The sequence below is a fragment of the Pseudorca crassidens genome, chromosome 2 (genome assembly GCF_039906515.1).
Source record: "Pseudorca crassidens isolate mPseCra1 chromosome 2, mPseCra1.hap1, whole genome shotgun sequence".
Taxonomy (NCBI): domain Eukaryota; kingdom Metazoa; phylum Chordata; class Mammalia; order Artiodactyla; family Delphinidae; genus Pseudorca; species Pseudorca crassidens.
Genome location: NC_090297.1, coordinates 26,279,857 through 26,299,333, shown reverse-complemented (window position 1 = coordinate 26,299,333; position 19,477 = coordinate 26,279,857). Strand labels below are relative to the sequence as shown.

The 19,477-nt window shown below is 43.5% G+C and overlaps 1 protein-coding gene across 4 annotated transcripts in view; it reads left to right on the top strand.

Annotated features, from left to right (window-relative positions):
- The first annotated feature begins 4,323 nt into the window (after positions 1–4,323).
- Positions 4,324–19,477, top strand: part of PHC2 (polyhomeotic homolog 2) — a 102,747-nt gene continuing 87,593 nt past the window's right edge. Inside the window, exon 1 of one of the 4 annotated variants that reach the window (XM_067725376.1) lies at positions 4,324–4,433. The gene's annotated coding sequence lies outside the window, so the exon portion shown is untranslated. Of the gene's footprint in view, positions 4,434–4,671; positions 5,231–19,477 lie in introns of those variants that run through there. The other 3 variants (XM_067725375.1, XM_067725378.1, XM_067725379.1) reach the window with 3 other exon arrangements.

Below are 19,477 nucleotides of genomic sequence, written 5' to 3'. Positions count from 1 at the left end.
AATAAGAAATAAGCAGCCCTTGGTACTAACTGGCACAATGTTTTTTCATTCATTAAACAAATGGTTACTGAAAGCCAATTCCATGATGGTTTCTGTGTTAACACTGGGGGCAAAAAGGATGAGCAAGACATTGTGTCTGCCCACAGGGAGTTCCCTTATGCTCAGTTCTGCTGTGGGATTCAGAGAAGATGATGCTTCCAAGATTAGCCAGTGAACTGGGCTGAAGAAAAGAAAGGCTGCAGGATGGCAGTTCAGAGAGGGGATGGTTCTAGATTTTGTCTAACGTTCCAAAATACCTCAAATACTGGACCAGCCTATGGAAGCTTGGAGGAGCTGGTAATGAGCCTCGGAACACAGACACCTTTTTAAAACCTAGGGTCTTTGTAGATATAATCAAGTTAAGATGAGGTCATACTGGATTAGAGTGGCCCCTACTCGGAAAGGATTGGTGTCCTTATAAGAAGAGGGAAATTTGGACACAGGCACACAGGGAGAATGCCATCTGATGACGGGGGCAGAGACAGGAGTGATGCACTCCCAAGCCAAGGATTGCTGGCAACCGCCAGAAGCTAGGAGAGAGGCACTGAGTAGATTTTCCCTCTGAGCCCACAGGAAGGAACACATCCTGCTGACACCTCGGTTTTAGACTCCTGGCTTCCCGAATTGTGAGAGTAAACTTGTGTTGTTTTAAGCCACCTGGTTTGTGATGTTTTGTTACAGCAGCCCTTGGAAACTAAGATGGCCATTATTTGGAAATCATCCCACAGATGGATGTTAACAGAGCCCTAAAAGGCACCAGTGGCCCTGACATCTCTCCAAATGTTCACTAAATATGAGTCATCATTGTGTCTCTTGTGGATCTCTGAAGAAAAAAAAAAAAAAACAGCATCAGCCTGACTCCCCCATGGGGGAAGGAAGAAGTCCTTCCACATGATTATTTAGCAGGAAGAGGATGCTAGGGTGTGGGGAGGAGGGTTGACAGCTGCTTTTCTTCCCCACTGGGGACAGCCCAAGAAAAAAGGGGGCTTTCATCACTATAAGAGGATGTCAAGTCATTTACTTTCACTCATTCAGTAAACACATGTGGAGCACTTACTGTGCTGGGCACTGCTGGGTACCAGTGGAGAGTATGTGTGTATGGAAGGGGGAGGAATGCTAAAGAAATAGAACACTCATTCCCTGAGCTCTCTGAGCCAAGCTGGAGCGGGAGGCCTGGGGCATAGTGGGTAATTAGCATGGACTCGGGAATCAGACGGTCCAGGCTTGATTCCTGGTTCCACCACTGACTTCCATTGTGATCTTGGACAAGCTACTTAATCCCTGTGGGTCTTCATTTTACTGTATTAAGTTAGATGATGTATATAGAGCACAGGGCCAGAGTAAGTGCTCAATACATATTAGTTGTTTTCATTTTTGGAAAGTAAAGATGTTCACCAGAAATAGCTCAGTAAAAGGTAAAGCGCTTATGATCAAGCAGGACCTCTGTCCAGTTCAGGCCCTCATCACCTCTTACCAGATACTATCTGATTGAATGCTCAGAACAACTCCAGGAGGAAGTTAGTCTCATTTTACAAATAATGTAACTCTGGTTTGGGAATGTAAAATAACTTGGCAAAGTTCACAGAACTGGGAACGTGGCAGAGTCCACATTCAAACTAGAGCCCCAAGCACTTATTCTTCCTATTGCAAGTCAGAGTGGGTAAGGGGCAGCATATAGTTGGGAGAGGGCCCAAAGCACTTCACTTAAGGCTATGGTTGCCTCTATAGAAAGTATGTTGTTTGTATTGGGCTTATATGTTTATTTTGTTTAATTAGCAAATATATCTCTAGGGCTTCCTATTGGGTGTTCTAAGCACCCTATGTTAGTAACTCATTTATCTTCACAAGAGCCTATAAGGTGGGCACTGTATTATTCCCATTTTACAGATGTGGAAATTGAGACACAGAGAGGTTAAGCAAATTTCCCAAGGTCACACAGCTAGAGAATAGTGGAAGCAGGGTTCACACTTGCTTCTTCGGCTCCAGAGACAATGCTTTTAACCACTGTCTACACTGCCCTTTCAGGGTGGTGGTAGAATGGCTGTTGAAGTGTGTGGATGGGAGAAAGGGGAGAGGATTAACACCCGCCCTCACATGCCACCCTTTGGTGCTATTGCTGCAATAAGCCCTGAGTAATTTGACAATATAAGGTGAATGGCAGGATGGTGCTGTTTAGCCCTGGGATTCTCTCAGTCAACAGCTTCTCATCTCTGGCCCACTTCCTGAAAACTCTTTGCGTCTCAGCTTTGGAAACCCTTTGAGCACAAAGAGCTCATTTCCTGTGGCCGGGAAGGACGGGACGAGTTCCTGATGACACTCATCTCCCTCATTAAGGCACTCATAAAAGTGTTTCAAGAAGCCTGACTTATGGCTCCGCTGTTTGTCAAGATCCCTTCTGCAAGGAGCCACTCCGGTAATTTGGTGCTAGGAGATATGCAGGAGAAACCAGCTCCTTTGAGTCAGGGAATTATTTATGATCCTAAGAAGAGAGGATGTCATTTGGAGAGATAACAAGCCTTCACAGCACAACAGGCTGTTTAATATGCCACAAGGGATGAGAGACAGCTCCTGAATCCCAAAGCCAGCTAGGAAACCTTGAGAAATTCTGTACATGGGTTATCTGTTCCTATGTGTCAATAACAGCTAACAATTATGGAGGTTGTACCTCTGAGCCAGGGCTTGTGCTAAGTAATTTTTACATACGAATCCATTTAATTCTCACACCATTCCTATCCTATTTTACAAATGAGGACATTAAGGCACAGAGATGTAACCTGCCCAAGTTCACACAGTTAGCCAAGTCAGGTTTTTAGCCTATTTAGGTCTGCCTCCAAGTTTGGGCTCTTGAACATCCAACAACACAACGTAGGAGGAAATTGGGTTTTAAGTCAGACCAGTAAGGTGAAATGTACATATATGCAAAAATTACATTTGTTAATCCCTTAAAATGCCTATAAAGTTTAGTATATTTGGTTTGAGGCATTATTATTTTGTCCAATAATTAGAGAACCACTGAGCTAAACTAAAGGAAGGAGCAGAAGGAAAGTCTAAATGCAGATGCCTATGCTTTTAAACAATTCAGTCTTAGGCGAACGATCAAATCCCTAGGGGTAAAATGAAGAGCTGAGAATTATAGTGTCCTTAACCCACTTGCGGGGGTGACTCTATTTTCTTTTAATATTTAGCCTCTGTGACCTTAACACATATCACCTGTCATGTGATATTTTACAGGATTAAGAGAGAACATGGACACATCTTAGGAGGAGAGGAGAGAAAGTTCTGTTAGAGAAGGGGTTCTAAAGTCCAAGTCTAAATTAAATGAACCTGGTACAATGAGACTCGACAAGACTAGCTTTGGAGCCAGATAAACCTGGATTTGAACCCTCATCTTCTACTTCCTAGCTGTGTAACCTTGGGCAATTTGCTTAACTTCCCAAAGCCTCAGTTTCTCAAAGTGTAAAATGGTCATAGCAATACCATCATGTTGAGAAGACTGAATTTAAAAGTTTATAAAGTAGCAAGCTTGAGTGTAAATCATAGTAATTACGCAGTAGTTCTTAATAGCTGTTTGGCCAAAGACAGGTCACCATCACCTCTCTGGGCCTCATTTCTCCTCATCTGCTATTTAGCCGAAATTGTTCTGCCTACTAACCTCAAAGGTCATTGTAAGGAAACACTAAAACACTGTACAAAGTTTCTATAAGGATTTTCTCAGCTACTTGGTACACCTGGAATTGTGAGGAGGTGCTGGGAGACCCCTGCTGGAGAAAATAACTGAGGAGAGTCTGGGGGCCTGAAGTCAGAAATGGGCTCAGATCTCCAGTTCTGTCATTCAGTGTGGCTGTGTGACTTTGGGTGAGTGACCTACCGTCCCTGAGCCTCCTCTTTCCCTTCTATCAAGTGGGGTTAATAGTCCCGACATCACAGGGTTATCCCGAGAATCATATTCTGCAGAAAAGTGTTAGGCACGTGGTAAATGCACGATAAATGTCTGCTGAATCTGAATCCTTCTGAGAGGAGCCAAATTCAGCCCCTCTCCTTCCGCGGGGTGGGAAACGTGCGGATGCCTCCACAAGGAGCTCAGGTAGGGGAGATGCTCTGTGCCTCCCCACTCCCCCGCCCTCCCAGCCGTTGCCGTGGCCACCGGTTCAGGCCCGGAGCAGCACCTGGGCGTGTTCAGCCCAATCCCCGCCTTTCCAGAATGACCATTGGCTGGAGACGCCACGTGATGCACGCTGGTATGCTAATATATGGTAATCGCCCCCACGCCCCTCCTCCCCAGGCCTTGGCCGAGTAGCCAGCAGGGTGCGCGGCGCCGAGCCGAGGGGGCGGGCTGAGGGGCGGCCCCCGGGAGAGAGCGGCCAGGTGGAGGAGGAGCGCGAACGCGACCGCAGGTAACGGGCGGGCGCGTGCGCGCTGGGGCCGGCTCGCGGCGGACTTGCAGCGCGCGGGGCACTTGGGCCGCAGCTCTGCCGGCTTAACCCTTTGGGCACCCAGCTGTCACGGCCGGGCTGGGCCGCGCGGGGCGGGGCATTGCCGTGGGCACCGGCCGGCAGGCGGCGGCGGCCCGACCCGGGATCCGCGGTGGAGGCCGAGCAGCCCAGACCGGCGGATCGACCGGCCGCAGCGCGCCCGGGGGCCGAGACGCAGCCGAGGCTAGGGCTGCGGGGCAGCTCCGAGGCCAGGGCTTGCGGGAGGCTGCGGGGTAGCTGCTGAAGTACCGGCACTCGCTCTGTTTCTCGGGTCGCCGAGCCCCTCCCGCGCAGAGGCCCGAGCCTCAGCAGCCCGTGGCCTTGCGCGGCCTGCGTCTCCTCCGCGCATCCCGCAGAGTGCGAGGAGACCCAGGGGTCGGGCCTGACCTCGGCGCCCCCTCCCCAGCCGCGACCTGACAGTCCAGCCGCCGGCACTTTTGACCCGGAGTCAAGCTGGGGCCCCGGTGGGACGAAGGCAAGAGTGGTGCTTGGGGGCCACCAGCCAAGGGACCTGGGGATTGTCGGTGCAGGGAGGAGCGGACAATCCCCTAAAGGAAAGGCAGGCCCCACGATTTGCCAGGTTTCAGAAGGAGGGATGCCCAAGAAAGGCACTGGCCCCTTGTTTTCTGTGCTGGGTGATGACCTGACACTCATGGGAAAAGGTCACTGCTGGACACCTGGATCGGGTCTGTCATGTCCAGAGGAAGCGGCTGTTTTGCGTGAGTTTCTAACAAATTTTTTATAAGGCCAGGATTAAATTCATCTTTCTCCCTCATCCTCCTCCGAGGTCTGCTACAGAAGTGTGTTCTTTTAATTACCCACCCCCCTCACCACCAATTCACTAAGATTGGTGGCAGCATTAGGCTTACAGTGTAATTTAGCTTTCACTACAATAGAAATGGTAGGATGGGCCATGTGCCACTAATATTAAGCTTGCCCTGGGAGCTTCTCGGAAGTGTGTGTGTGTGGGAGGGGGGATGTTTCTATCACCAGTGCAGAGGAAAAACTGGCTAATGTGCCAGTGATATCAGTAGAATTTCCTTTATGAGGCTAAAGTCCTTTCTTCTAAATCAAGGAAGAATGTGGTTACACATGCAAAGTACCAGGAACCAATTTGATTTTTGCAAGTGAAGTGCAAATTGCACTTTCATGTTGCTCTTGATGTCTTTTATCACACAACAACAAACTCTTGCTGTTTGCCAGGCACTCTGCTATGTCTTGGGGATGCAAAGATGAATAAGATAATTAGTCCTTGTCCTCAAAGAAACAGTGGGAGAAACAGAAATAAAATTGCCAGTAAAAGTGATAACAGCATAATAGATGTGTACATAAAGAAGCACAGAGGAGGGAACAATTAGCTGTCTGAGAGGATCCAGGAAGGCTTTCCAGAGAAAAACATGTTTAAGGTCTTGAAGGATGAATAGGAGTTTGCCTTGCAGAGAATATTGGGAAGAACAGGAAGGGCAGCCAAAGCAGAGGAAACTGTGAATACAGACACTTAAGGAGCATGGTATCTCTAGGCAATGGCTTTATAGTGCAGCCATGGCCTTTTTCCTTTCTCGATAAAGTAACCTAGAATTTCTAATTCCCACCACATTTTCCAGTGAAAATGCGGCTGTAGCTCCAAGGTAGAGGGGTGGAAAACTGGGCATAGGTATGGCGCTAGAGGCATCATCCCAGGAGGGCAAATCTAAACCATACAATAAGGGAGTAATATGGGTCATACCCAGGGAAGCCATGCTGAATGTCAAATCTGTGAGGTCAGATTTGTGAGACCTTGGGAAATGAGTAAGCAGATCAGAAGCTGGAAGGATCTGGACTGTGATATGGGTCAGGACAAGCAGTTTGGGACTGAGACCATGAATCATGCAGAGGTGATAGAACTTGCTGTTAGTGGTGCCAGCCCTGGAGAGCGGGGGCTGGATCTGACAGCTTAAAGCAACTGCAGAAAAGGACAGCACCATCTCTTCAATAGACTATTTCCAGTACTTCCTTCTTTCTGTTCTCTTTCCCTCCTTACTATTATCGTCTTTTGATCCAGTTTCCACTCGTGACTCACTTTTACTAGACTTCTTTTACTAAGGTCTTAGCTACCAGAGCAAAGAAAATCCTGTTCTGCTGCCTTAGCCTCCACTTCTAGAACTATAGATAGTCCATTTTACCTCATAAGCCATCAATTCAGCCAGCCTGTTTTTACTTCCTGACCATTTGGAAACAGAGCAAGAATGGGCCCAGAGGTGGTAAAGTAGACCTCATCCCCAAAACTCACCTAATGTTTGGTTCAGATAACAGCCTTTTAGCTTTGCTTGAACCAAAATTTATTTTTAGAATGGATCATGGTGAATTTTTGGCAAATACCCCATCTTGAACTCAATTACAGATCAAGCCTCATAAAGAACGTGACACTGGGGGGATATGCCTAATGTGGTCTGCTGAGATTGACAATTCCTAAGTGCTGGAGAATCACGGGTGCTATTTAAGCAGTCTTCTCAATCAGCATGTTTACTGAGCATCTGCTTGTGTGTAAATACTGTGCTGTATTTGTGCTTTGGAAGAGATAGGAAAATGAGAGGGATAGTGTAGTCCGGGGATTATTCTCAGCTAAACAAGGATTCAGATCCCAGTTCTATCAGTTACTTGCTGTGTGACTTGGACATGTTATTTGACTTTGTTTCTTTATCTGTAATAATGCCACCTACTTCGTATACTTGTGAGGATTCAGCGTAAAGCAGTTCTTCTGTAAATTTTCAAAGTGCTAAAGGTATGATATTATAGGAGTTGGAAAAAGAGAAAGATCATTGTGGACTATGATTATCCAGGAAGGCTTTTTTCAGAGACATGGTAGATTTTGTTATATAGAGAAGGAAAGTGGGAGGGATTTCTAGATGGGGAAAAAAATGTTCATAAAACACAGGACCGGAATATGGAAGAAAGTTTTCAGGGGTCAGTTGATAAAACTGACCAATGTGGCAAGATCAGAAGGTTTAACTAAAGAAGTTGTAAGATTGGAAGGGTTGCTTGAAGCCAGATTTTAACAGGCATTAATGCTTAACTAAGGAGTTAGAACTTTATCCCATATGATGGAAAGTCTGAAGATGTTTGGTTAGGGAAGTGTGTGCTTATAAAAGTAGTATTTTATGAAGATTCTCAACAACAATGTGGAGAATAAACTTTAGTAGGGATAGAAAGAACTGTACAACCAATTAGCAGGTTATTTGAATAGTTTAGATATGAGGGGGATAAGGGGTTGAATTCGGGTGATGGCAGTGAAAATAGAAAGAGATAGGTTCAATGAGTATTATAAAGGAAACATGAAAGGACTCTGACTGATAGATATGGAGGACAAGAAATTAGGAAGAATCAAATGTAGCCTTGAACATAGGTGACAAGATCAACAGAAATAGGACAGACAGAAAGAAAAGGCAGTTCGGGAGAGAAGAGGAAAAGCCAAGTGCTAGATCTCTTGAGGTGATACTGGAATTTATAAGTGGATGGATCCCCAAAATATTTGGAACTGGTGGGGGGGCCTAGTGTTCAAAAGAGAGAAGTCAGAGAGTCTTATACGTAGGTGATAATTGAAGCCATGAGATTAGCTTAGTTCCCACTTAGTTGTTAGCGGTATAACAGCATAGAAATAGAGGTGTAGAGGACCAAGGCTGGAAAGTGGAGATTGCCCACATGCAGGGAGGTAGGAAGAAGAAATGGGGTCAGTATGGTGAAAAATAAGGAATATCAGAGAAGCAGAAGAACCATCTCATTTATTCACCCAAAGAATGAATTCTCTTCACGATCATTTATTTATGTACCTGATAGATGCAAGGCCTATTAGACATGCTCTTAGCCGTGAGGGTATAGTATCGCAGAAGTGAAGCAAAGAGAGGGTTTCGAGCTGGAGGGATTGGTCAGCAGTATGAAATGTTACAGAAAAAGTTGGGAAATGTCCATTATATCCCAACAGGGATCATTGGTGACTTTTTGAAAATAATAGCTTCAATTCCATGGGGGATGGCCATAGGGATATTAAATGCCAGATTAAAGAGGATGGGGTCATGAGATGTGGGTAAGAAATGGAGACAGCATGTAGATCACCCTTTGTATGTTTGGCAGTAAAAGGAAAAGAGAGAAATAAGAAAGAGGTTAGAGAAGGCGGAACAGTCAAGCAAAAGATTTGCTGTTCCCTACCTGCTTCATTAATTTAGTTGCCCTAATATATCATTCTCATTCTTTCATATCCTTGATAGCAGTTCAGCAATTCATTTCTTAAACTTACTGCTTTGAGATTTACCTGCACGTTTCATTTAACAATAATAAGATAGCTACCATTTATGGAGTGCTTACTGTGTGTTAAGCACTTTGTATACATTCTATTCATTATCCCATTTAATCCTCACAGTACAGGATTACAGCCATACAACCTCTTGGAAACATGGAGCGGCTAAATAAACTGCCTATGATTGCATAATTTTTTAAATAAATTTATTTATTTATTTATTTTTGGCTGCGTTGGGTCTTCGTTGCTGCACACGGGCTTTCTCTAGTTGCAGCGAGCGGGGACTACTCTTCATTGTGGTGCGCGGGCTTCCCATTGCGGTGGCTTCTCTTGTTGCGGAGCTTGGGCTCTAGGCGCGCGGGCTTCAGTAGTTGTGGCACACAGGCTTCAGTAGTTGTGGCTCGCGGGCTCTAGGGCACAGGCTCAGTAGTTGTGGCACATGGGCTTAGTTGCTCCACGTCATGTGGGATCTTCCCAGACTGGGGATCAAACCTGTGTCCCCTGCATTGACAGGCAGATTCTTAACCACTGCACCACCAGGGAAGTCCCTGCTCACATAAGTAATGAGGGGCAAAGATGGAATTTGGACCCAGCTCTGACTCTCAAGCTCAACGAAAGGACCATACTATGCTGTCCCTGAAGGCAGGGCCAACTTCATGGGTATGTGACCTGTGTCGCCTCCCAGGGCCCTGCATTTATAAGGGCTCCACACTCAGTTTAATGCTCTGTTGTTGCTGTCTTGAAATTCTTAATAATTTTTTAACAAGGGGACCTGCTGTTTCGTTTTGCACTGGGCCCCACAAATTATGGAACCAGTTCTACCCGAAGGTATCAATATTCCCTCCTAAAGCTGGGAAAACATTTTGTGCTGTGTAATTCCTTTTGTTTGCATAGCCTAAAGTCCTTGCTGCCTCATAGTACATGATCACATTTTCCTGTCTTCTCATTTTGGACTCCTGGTATAAAGGGCAAAAGGGGGATATTTGGAATTTCAAGTATAGAGCCAGTATGAAGAGTAGAGAATAAAGAGGCAAGGAATTATTTACCCAGAATGGCTTCTGGAAACTCACCCATCATATCATGAGAGAATTATTGGATAGAGTTACTGTCCTGATTGTGTTGTTACTCCCAATTTAAATAAGAAATGGTTAATTTCTATTTCTTGGGTAGTCACATGTTCCCAATTGGTAGGAAGCTAGGAAGACCATTTCTCAACCTACTGAAACAGAAATTGGGGTTGAACAGGTATAATACAAATTGCCCTGATCTGATGCCTTTTTAGCCAGACTGGTGCCCATACCAGGGACTGTCCAGCAGGTTTGAACCATGTGGCTCTGTTCACCACATTTGCCTTGAATGTTCATGTCCCACTCTTCCCTTTTTGGCCCATTCTATTCCTTCATCTACCTGTATGGATCATGAAAACGAGAAGCGCTTAATTCTCCATATTGTCTCTCACTTTTGCTTTATAATCACTACTTGGAACTGACAACAAACTAAGTTTTTCTGGTTTTCATGGTTATTGCTCTCTCAAAAATAGCATTTACTCATCCCCAGGCTCCTCCCACTCCGGGTCTCTCTGAGTAATCATTTGACCAGGTGCTGACCAAGTCCTGACACCACTTGATACTAGCTGACCACATGACCAAGTCCTAACACCTAGATTCCTTTGCATAGGTTATCAGGCAAGATTGAGTTTTTGTTGCCATCACCAGCGTCATTCACATCCCAGAATAAGAGTGCTTACTCTCACTTTCTGTCCCCATCATGGATCAGGTGAGCCTAAGAATATGTGAGATTAAAAATATGAAGAGGGCTTCCCTGGTGACGCAGTGGTTGAGAGTCTGCCTGCCGATGCAGGGGACACGGGTTCGTGCCCCGGTCTGGGAAGATCCCACATGCCGCGGAGCGGCTAGGCCCGTGAGCCATGGCCACTGAGCCTGCGCGTCCAGAGCCTGTGCTCCGCGGCGGGAGAGGCCACAACAGTGAGAGGCCCGTGTACCGCAAAAATAAATAAATAAATAAAATAAAAATATGAAGAAATTTAGAGTATGCCCTATGGTGTACATCATGAAAGCGTCTAAGCAGCCAGGTGTTCTCTGTGGTCTCCTATTTGTGCTGCTGGCAGAGCCTCCATAAGGCTCTGTAGTAGTCATTGCTATGGAAAAATTATCAAATTTATCAGCTTAAAACAACAAACTTCTGTGTCTTTTAAGATTCAAGTATTGTGGGGCTTCCCTGGTGGCCCAGTGGTTGAGAGTCCACCTGTCAATGCAGGGGACTCGGGTTCGAGCTCTGGTCCAGGAAGATCCCACATGCCGCGGAGCAACTAAGCCCGTGCGCCACAACTACTGAGCCTGCGCTCTAGAGCCTGTGAGCCACAACTACTGAGCCCAAGTGCCACAACTACTGAAGCCCACGCGCCTAGAGCCCCTGCCCTGCAACAAGAGAAGCCACCGCGATGAGAAGCCCGCGCACCGCAACAAAGACGCAATGCAGCCAAAAATAAAATAAAAAGATAAATAAATTAAAAAAGAAAAGGTTCAAGTGTTACATCTCAGAAGCATTTCCCAACTCACTTTTAATGAATTAGTATCCTTCCTCTCTGATCTTCTGCTACGCTTTAACATCTCATTATAGCACTTACCACATTGTTGTAATTGCTAAGGACTCTGTCTTTTCCTATCCATAGCTTCAATTCCTAAAACTGTTCTTTGAACATAGCAGATACTCAATAAATGGTTGTTGAATATACTTAAGAATGGCTTGTACCTTTATATACTTTTTACTCTATTCTTTAGAAAATATATGTATACTGTGAAGTAACTGGCTTTATGCCCTACGATAAATACAGCCTTCATCTCCCTATCTAGAAGCTCATGTATCATGGTTGTTGAAGGTGTAAAGAAAACATCGTAGAAGTCAAAGCCTTCTTGACTTGCCAGCTTACCTTCTCCAAGGAGGACTTCTTGAGCCTGTTTCTGTCTGTAAGTCCCTGCTCCATCCATACTCTGAAACCAATTCTGGCCCTTGTAGGAAATTATATAATGAGTCCCTAGCCCAAAGATACTTGATTCAATAACGAAGCCAACATTGGTTCGCTAGCTAAATATCTTTATGTAGGCAGGATCTGGGTCTGACTTATCCACTGCTATATTCCCAGCACCAAGCACTGTTAGATGCTCAATAAATACTTGGCGAATGAATTAATGATGCTCCATTCTCAATATTCATATCCCATTCCTTCACCCAGGTCCTGAGCTCTGATCACCCAGAATCTTAGGCCCGAGTTCATCATTTCACAGGGCTCAGACTTTCTGTGTTGGTCCTTGACTTATCTCTTTCTGCACCTTATCACAGCTGATCTTGCTTAACTCAGAACTAAGTAAGGTACCTCTTCCTCTCTTGATCTTCCTATCTAATAATATTGGCCAGATGCCCTTTAGGAGAATCTTCTTTTCCTTACCTATAGCCAGAAATATCCAGCATGCATATTTGATGTGTTTTAAAATTTTTGAACTGAAGAGAATTACATTCAGTTTTGGCCAAAAGCCGAGTTCCCAGATTTTGTAAGTCTGTTCAACTGATTAACTTGTAAGCTTCAGCAGTTCAATGCAAATTAGTTTTTATACCAACCGGCAAATCAAGGGAGGGGAGGGAATTAAGTGAGTGTGTAAATATGGTTACCAGGGAAACTTTTCCTGACAGAAGAGGGAACCTCACAGGAATTTGTGCAGGCCCAAGAAACCAATGTAACCTGACCTTTCTGTGTTCTCTTTCTGATGGGGGAAGAGAAGGACATAGAAACCATGGGTACAGATAAAGGTGGCTTTAGGCTTTTCTAGAGACTTGAGGAGTTAAGTTCTCCCTCTTGAAGCGGGACTGAATATTTTCTCTAGGGGAAAGGTGACTATTATAAGGCACCCGTTCCTTCTGAGGAAACATCTGGAAATGCGGAGCTTCTCTGAAGCTGTCTGTGAAATAGTTTTCATTCATTCAACAAATATTTATCCAGCAGGGAATATGCCTATAAGAGTTGGAGAACAATATGAGGTTATTGTATTGCACCTAGTGGATGTTCCTTAAATTTTGTCTAAATTAATTTTTTGAGTGGAGGGTGATATGGACTTAAATATTTAATGCTTTTTTAAAGCATAAATTTCTGTAGAAAAAGCATAAACACAATTGTATCTTCTGCCGCATCTCTATTCCCGGATGATCACTCCTGAGAAGAACCTAACTCGTTGATCCATAAAGCCACACCCCAAGGTGGATGTCATCTAGTGACAGTGTCCTCTAAATTGTAGGTGTCGTACAGTGAAGGACAGATCCATCTCCACAAATCCATCTCCTTGATGGCCCAGATCACAAGAGAACCTTCTGATTTTAGCTAAAAACGGTGGGTGGTTTAAGGTCTATTCTTGGCTGTAAAATGCATTTGGATTGAAATGTGCAACACTGCCCCATACCCGAGGCCTACTGTTCAGTGTCTCTTTTTATACTTGAATATACTGGAGTTTTGTACTGTACACGGTGCCTTTCACTGGGCTGCAGAGAAGCAGTAGAGGGTCATGGTTAACAGCACAGACAGGAGAGCCCGCCCTGCCTCTACCCTTCATTAGCTGTGATCTTCACAGCCCTTCAAATCTTCACCCTCTTTGTGTTCCATCTTCTTGTGTATATGGAGATAATAATAGTACCTGCCTGGAAGGATTGTAGAATTAAACAAGTTAATACGTGTGAGGTGCATAGTAAGTACCTTTTACTATTTCCTGTGACCTCCTGGATATAGGGTCGATTGCATTTCAGGGAGGAGACTGTTGAGATACAGAAAGGTATGATAACTTCCCCAAAGTTGTACACTAAATTTGGGCTCAGATGATTTTCGTCCTTAATTTAGCACTGAAAATTCCCATTCTTCGTAGTAAGAGACAGAGAAAATGAGAATTAGAGTATGAAAGAGGAACTTGGCTTTTGGAGCATTTTGGAATAGGGGTTACTTCACAGAAGATGGGGACACTAAAGTGTATGAAGATGAAATTGCTTTCTCAAAGGCACAATGAGTGTGAGAAATGGTTGGGAATAATATGAGATAGGGACTGTCATACTGGGTCAGGCCTGTAGTATACCCAGCCTCAAAATCTGTCTCTGATCATGGTAACAAGGGACAATTAGAGGGGAGTATTGTAGCTGCCATCAAGATAAAACCTTCTAATTATAGGGATGGACCTACCCATCCCTAAGTGTCTTTTAGTATCCTGCCATGTCTTGTTCACCCAAGTATTTAAGCTTTATTTCTACTTTTGGTCTTTAAAATCTGTTCGTTTTTTCCACGCACACTTTTAAAGCTTCTGTACCCACATACTAATAGCTAGGGATATGAAGAAGACTCGAACCCAGTCCTGGCAGCCCAGAAGTTTATGAGGGAAGACAGACATGGAAATATCGATTATGGTATCGTACTTAGTGCCATAATAGAAGTAGAGACAAGGTGTTTTGAAAGCTTAGAGGGGGGATCACCTAGCTCTGCTTAGAAGTGTCACCTTCTGGAGAAAGATACATTTGAGATGAGGAGTCCCTCAGGCAGACAGAGCACCTCAGAGAGGAGGGGCGGCATGTGCAAAGGTGGGGCGTGTGTGTGAGAGCATAGTACACATGGGGGGTTCCAGTAACCCCACATGACGGGAGCATGACGTATGACTCGGGCAGGGGCGGAAACAGGCTGAAAAGTAGGTCGGCGTCAAACACAGAAGGCTGGTTTCCAGGCTAAGGAATTGGGACTTCGTGTCAGAGGCCATGGGGAGCTGTTGAAGCGTTTCAGGAGAAACGTGATCAGATTCTTTTCAGAGCTTCACATCCCCAGTGTGGAGGCTGGTTTGGACAGGAGTGAGACAGGAGACAACCCTGGGATGAGAAGGGAACCTCTAGCTCAGCTTCTCCTCTACTGCCAGTATTTTTACTATTGCATATGTACATTTACATTTGTTCCTTCAACCCAGATTTATTGATGACATGCAGGGTACTGGGCTAACTGCTAGGGATGTAAGATCAACAACCATCCGTATCTTGGAATGGCTTGCAGTGTTTTCTTTGTCCTGAACCAAAGCTTTCTTGAGTTTTGAGCTTTCCTGGTCTATCGTCTACTTCATCTCAGTCCCAGTGCTGGTGTCTGGGGTGTAAAAAGGAGTTGGTGTGTGTTTATCTTGTCTGTACTCTTCATCATTTACTGTCCCCATCATACCTCCTTCCTCTCAATCCTCTCATCTCTCCAGAGCGCAAAGTTCCAATCATTTAATGAATTCCTGTAGAAAATGAATCTATTACATCCCTTTTTTAGACTTTGCTATTTAAATTCTTAACTTTCTCTTGTTTCCCCCAAACCTCAAGTGCTGTATGTTAGCACCCTTGGTCACACATTAAACTCTTTGGACCCTACTTCCTGTCCTTTACTGGCTTATAAAATCCTTACTTTCTTCATTCTTCTTTTCTTGTTTCCTCAAAGATGTACATACCAGAATTGCAGATTGCATTATTGACTTTGCTTTTTCTTTGTGGTGTTAGGGCCTTTCACCCATGAGATCACAGTCCTTAAAGGGAAAACTCCTCTACCCCTGAAAATTAATAAATTGAAGATGAGACGATATTTCTATTTGTAATAGAATAGAAGATAGAGTTTTATGAGAAAGAGTAGTATTTATTACATAATAATAAATTATGATTATAATTTACCGAGTACTTATTACATATGCTAATTTCCATGCTAGGACATTATGTGAGTTCTTATTTAATCCTCACAGCAACTGTAGGAGGCAGGTACTCTTATTACTCCCATTTTACAGGTGAAGAAACTGGCTCCAAAGGGTGAAATGATTCGTCCACCGTCATATCACTAATACAGGCAGGTCTCGAACTCAGGCCTGTCTGATTCCAGAAGCGAAGTTCTTCACTGCTGTGTAGTGCAGTGTAAACGTGCAGGGTCTGAGAGGGGGTACCACGGTCATTAAGAGTGAGCCAATTATTTTCAACCTTCCTTTAGTTATAACTATCATCATCAAATCTAGTTTCTCCCAATTTTCTTGATTTTAATAGTCATTTTAATAAGCTATTTTATTTGGATCACAAAACGGCACAATAAGTTTCTAGTAACATCCGCCCCTCCGCAAAAAGTCTGTAATGTTTATCATAATTTTAAAGGTTTGAGTTTGCATGTTATGTTATAGAGGTGTTATAGTTCACTGTGGATGCTATGCTGACAGTTTTGGGACCTACCTCCAGGTGGATAGATTGTGCCTTGGAATATATTTGCATATCCTAACAGGTTTGTTTTAGAGAGAACTAAATGTCCTTTCTAAAAAAATTTTTTTTTAATTTTTATTATAGTATAGTTGATTAACAATGTTGTTTATGGGCTTCCCTGGTGACGCAGTGGTTGAGAGTCCGCCTGCCGATGCATGGGACACGGGTTCGTGCCCCGGTCCGGGAAGATCCCACATGCCGCGGAGCGGCTGGGCCCGTGAGCCATGGCCGCTGAGCCTGCGCGTCTGGAGCCTGTGCTCCGCAACGGGAGAGGCCACAGCAGTGAAAGGCCCGCGTACCGCAAAAAAAAAAAAAAAAAAATGTTGTTTATGTTGTATTTCCACACAAGATCAATCTACCCCGGTGATGAGTGTAGCAGGCTGAATGATGGCTACCCAAAGATAATTAGGTCCTAATCCCTGGAACCTATAAACAATACTTGTAAGGAAAAAGGGTCTTTGCAAGTGTGATTAAGTTAATGATCTTGACATGGACGATTATTCTGGATATCTGAATGGTCCCTAAATGCAATCACACATGTCCTTATAAGAGAGAAGCAGAGGGAGAGTTGACACACACAGGAGATAACATAACCACAGAAGCAGAGATTAGGGTGATGCGACCACAAGCAAAGGAAAGCTGGCAGCCACTAGAAAGTGGAAGCGTCCAGGAATGGATTCTCCCTGAGAATTTCCAGTGGTGTGGCCTTGCCAACCCCTTGATTTTATCCCAGTAAAACTGATATTGAACTTATGGCTTCCAGGACTATGAGACAATGAATTTCTGTTGTTTTAAGCCACAGAGTGGTAGTTTGTTATGCCAGCCACAGGGAATTAATATAAGGGGAATAGTTACCTCTTGTACTACTTAGTTCATTTTGAGGGCAAATATCATGACTTAATAAAGGTGACAACCAACTAATATAATGTGTATGATAATAATTATTTCAGCAAAAACTTGTGTAGTGCTTACTATGTGCGAGGCACTATTATAAGCATTTAAATGTATTTACTCATTCAGTCTTCATAACAACCACATGAGGAGGTTTCTATCATTATCTCCATTTATAAATGGGAGCTTTGAAGCACAGAAAAGTTAGGTAACTTGACCAAAGTTATATAACTAGTAAGCAGTGGGTCTAGGACCTGAACTCAGGCACTCTAGCTCCAAAAGTCCACTTTGCACTTGGGAGGCATTCAACAAAGGACACTGGGACAATGTCTAAAGCCTTTTCAAGCCTCTGGCCGCTTCCTCTCCATGTTTTCTGCTGTGTTCACTGCATTTGTCTTCCTCCATGTCCTTTATCTTTAATATCTTTTCTGTTTTAAAAAATATCCCTGTGTGGTTTTGGTATTAGAGTACTTCAGGTCTCCTAAAAGAGTAGGTAAGAGTTTCCTTTTTCTATTTTCTGGAAGAGTTTATATAGAATTGGTATTATTTCTTTCTTGAATCTTTAGTAGAATTCACCAATAAAACCATCTGGTCCTGGAGTTTGCTTTGTGGAAAGGTTTTAACCAAGGATTCAGGCTCTTTGCTAAATAAAGGGCTCTTTAGGTTATCTGTTTTTTCTTGAGTGAGCTCTAATAGCTTGTGTCTTTCAAGTTATTTGTCCATTTCCCCTAAGTTGTTTACTTTACTGTCACAAAGTTCATGATATTACCTTATTATCCTTCTAATGTCTGCAGAATCTCTTTCATTCCTATTATTGATAATGTGCCTTCTCTCTTTTATTTTTCTCGTCAGTCTGACTAGAGGTTTATCCATTTTATTGATCTTTTCAAAGAACAAGCTTTTCATTTTGTTGATTTTTTTCTCTATAGTTTTTCTGCTTTCTATTTCATTGATTTCCACTCTAGTTAATGTAGAAGCTGAAATTAATAATTTGAGATCTTTTCTAATATAGATGTTTAATGCTCTAAAATTTCTTCCGAGTAATGCTTTAGCTATATCCTATAAATTTTGATATGAAATGTTTTTCATTTCATTTGGTTCAAAATATTTTCTAATTTCCCTTGTGATTTCTCCTTTGACCCAGGGATTACTTTGAAATGTGTTGTTTTGTTTCCAAATAATAAGATTTTCTTAATAGCTTTCTATTATTGATTTCCAATATAATTCTTGTTCAAGACTTCTGTATCTTTATTAATTTTTCTGACTACTTGTTTTACCAAGTACTAGGACAGGAGAATTGAAATTTCTAAAAGTGTAAATTTTTCTTTTCCTCTTTTTAGTTCTATCGGTTTTAGCGTCATGTGTTTTGAAATTCTGACGCTGAGTGTATACACATTTAGGATCGTAGGTCCTCTTGATGAAATCACTTTAAAATAATCTTCTTTTTCCCTGGTAATATTCTTTGTTCTGAAGTCTACATTGCCCTATATTGATTTGGTCACTGCAGCTTTCCTATGGTTTTTGTTTACATGATATATCTTTTCCACCCTTTTACTTTGTGTGTGTGTGTGTGTGTGTGTGTGTGGTACGCGGGCCTCTCACTGCTGCGGCCTCTCCCGTTGCGGAGCACAGGCTCCGGACACGCAGGCCCAGTGGCCATGGCTCACGGGCCCAGCCACTCCGCGGCACGCGCGATCCTCCCGGACCGGGTCACGAACCCGTGCCCCCTGCATGGGCAGGCAGACTCTCAACCACTGTGCCACCAGGGAAGCCCCACCCTTTTACTTTTAACCTATATATATATGTGTGTGTGTGTATGTGTGTGTGTGTGTAAATATATATATAAGTATATATATGTCTTTTTTTTTAATTGGGGTATAGTTGTTTTACAATGTTGTGTTAGTTTCTACTGTACAGTGGAGTTCCCTGTGCTATACAGCAGATTCTCATTAGTTATCTATTTCATACATATTAGTTAGTATATGTTTGTCAATCCTAATGTCCCAACTCATCCAACCCCCTCCTTTCCCCACTTGATGTCCATACATTTGTTCTCTACGTCTGTGTCTCTATTTCTGCCTTGCAAACGGGTTCATCTGTACCATTTTTCTAGATTCCACATTTATGCATTAATATACGATATTTGTTTTTCTGACGTACTTCACTCTGTGTGACAGTCTCTAGGTCCATCCACGTCTCTACAAATGACCCAATTTCGTTCCTTTTATGGCTGAGTAATATTCCATTGTATATATGTACCACAGCTTCTTTATCCATTCGTCTGTCGAATGGCCATCATCAAAAAATCTACAAACAATAAATGCTGGAGAGGGTGTGGAGAAAAGAGGACCCTCTTGCACTGTTGGTGGGAATGTGAATTGATACAGCCACTATGGAGAACAGTATGGAGGTTCCTTAAAAAACTAAAAATAGAATTACCATATGACCCAGCAATCCTTAAAAAGCTAAAAATAGAATTACCATATGACCCAGCAATCCCACTACTGGG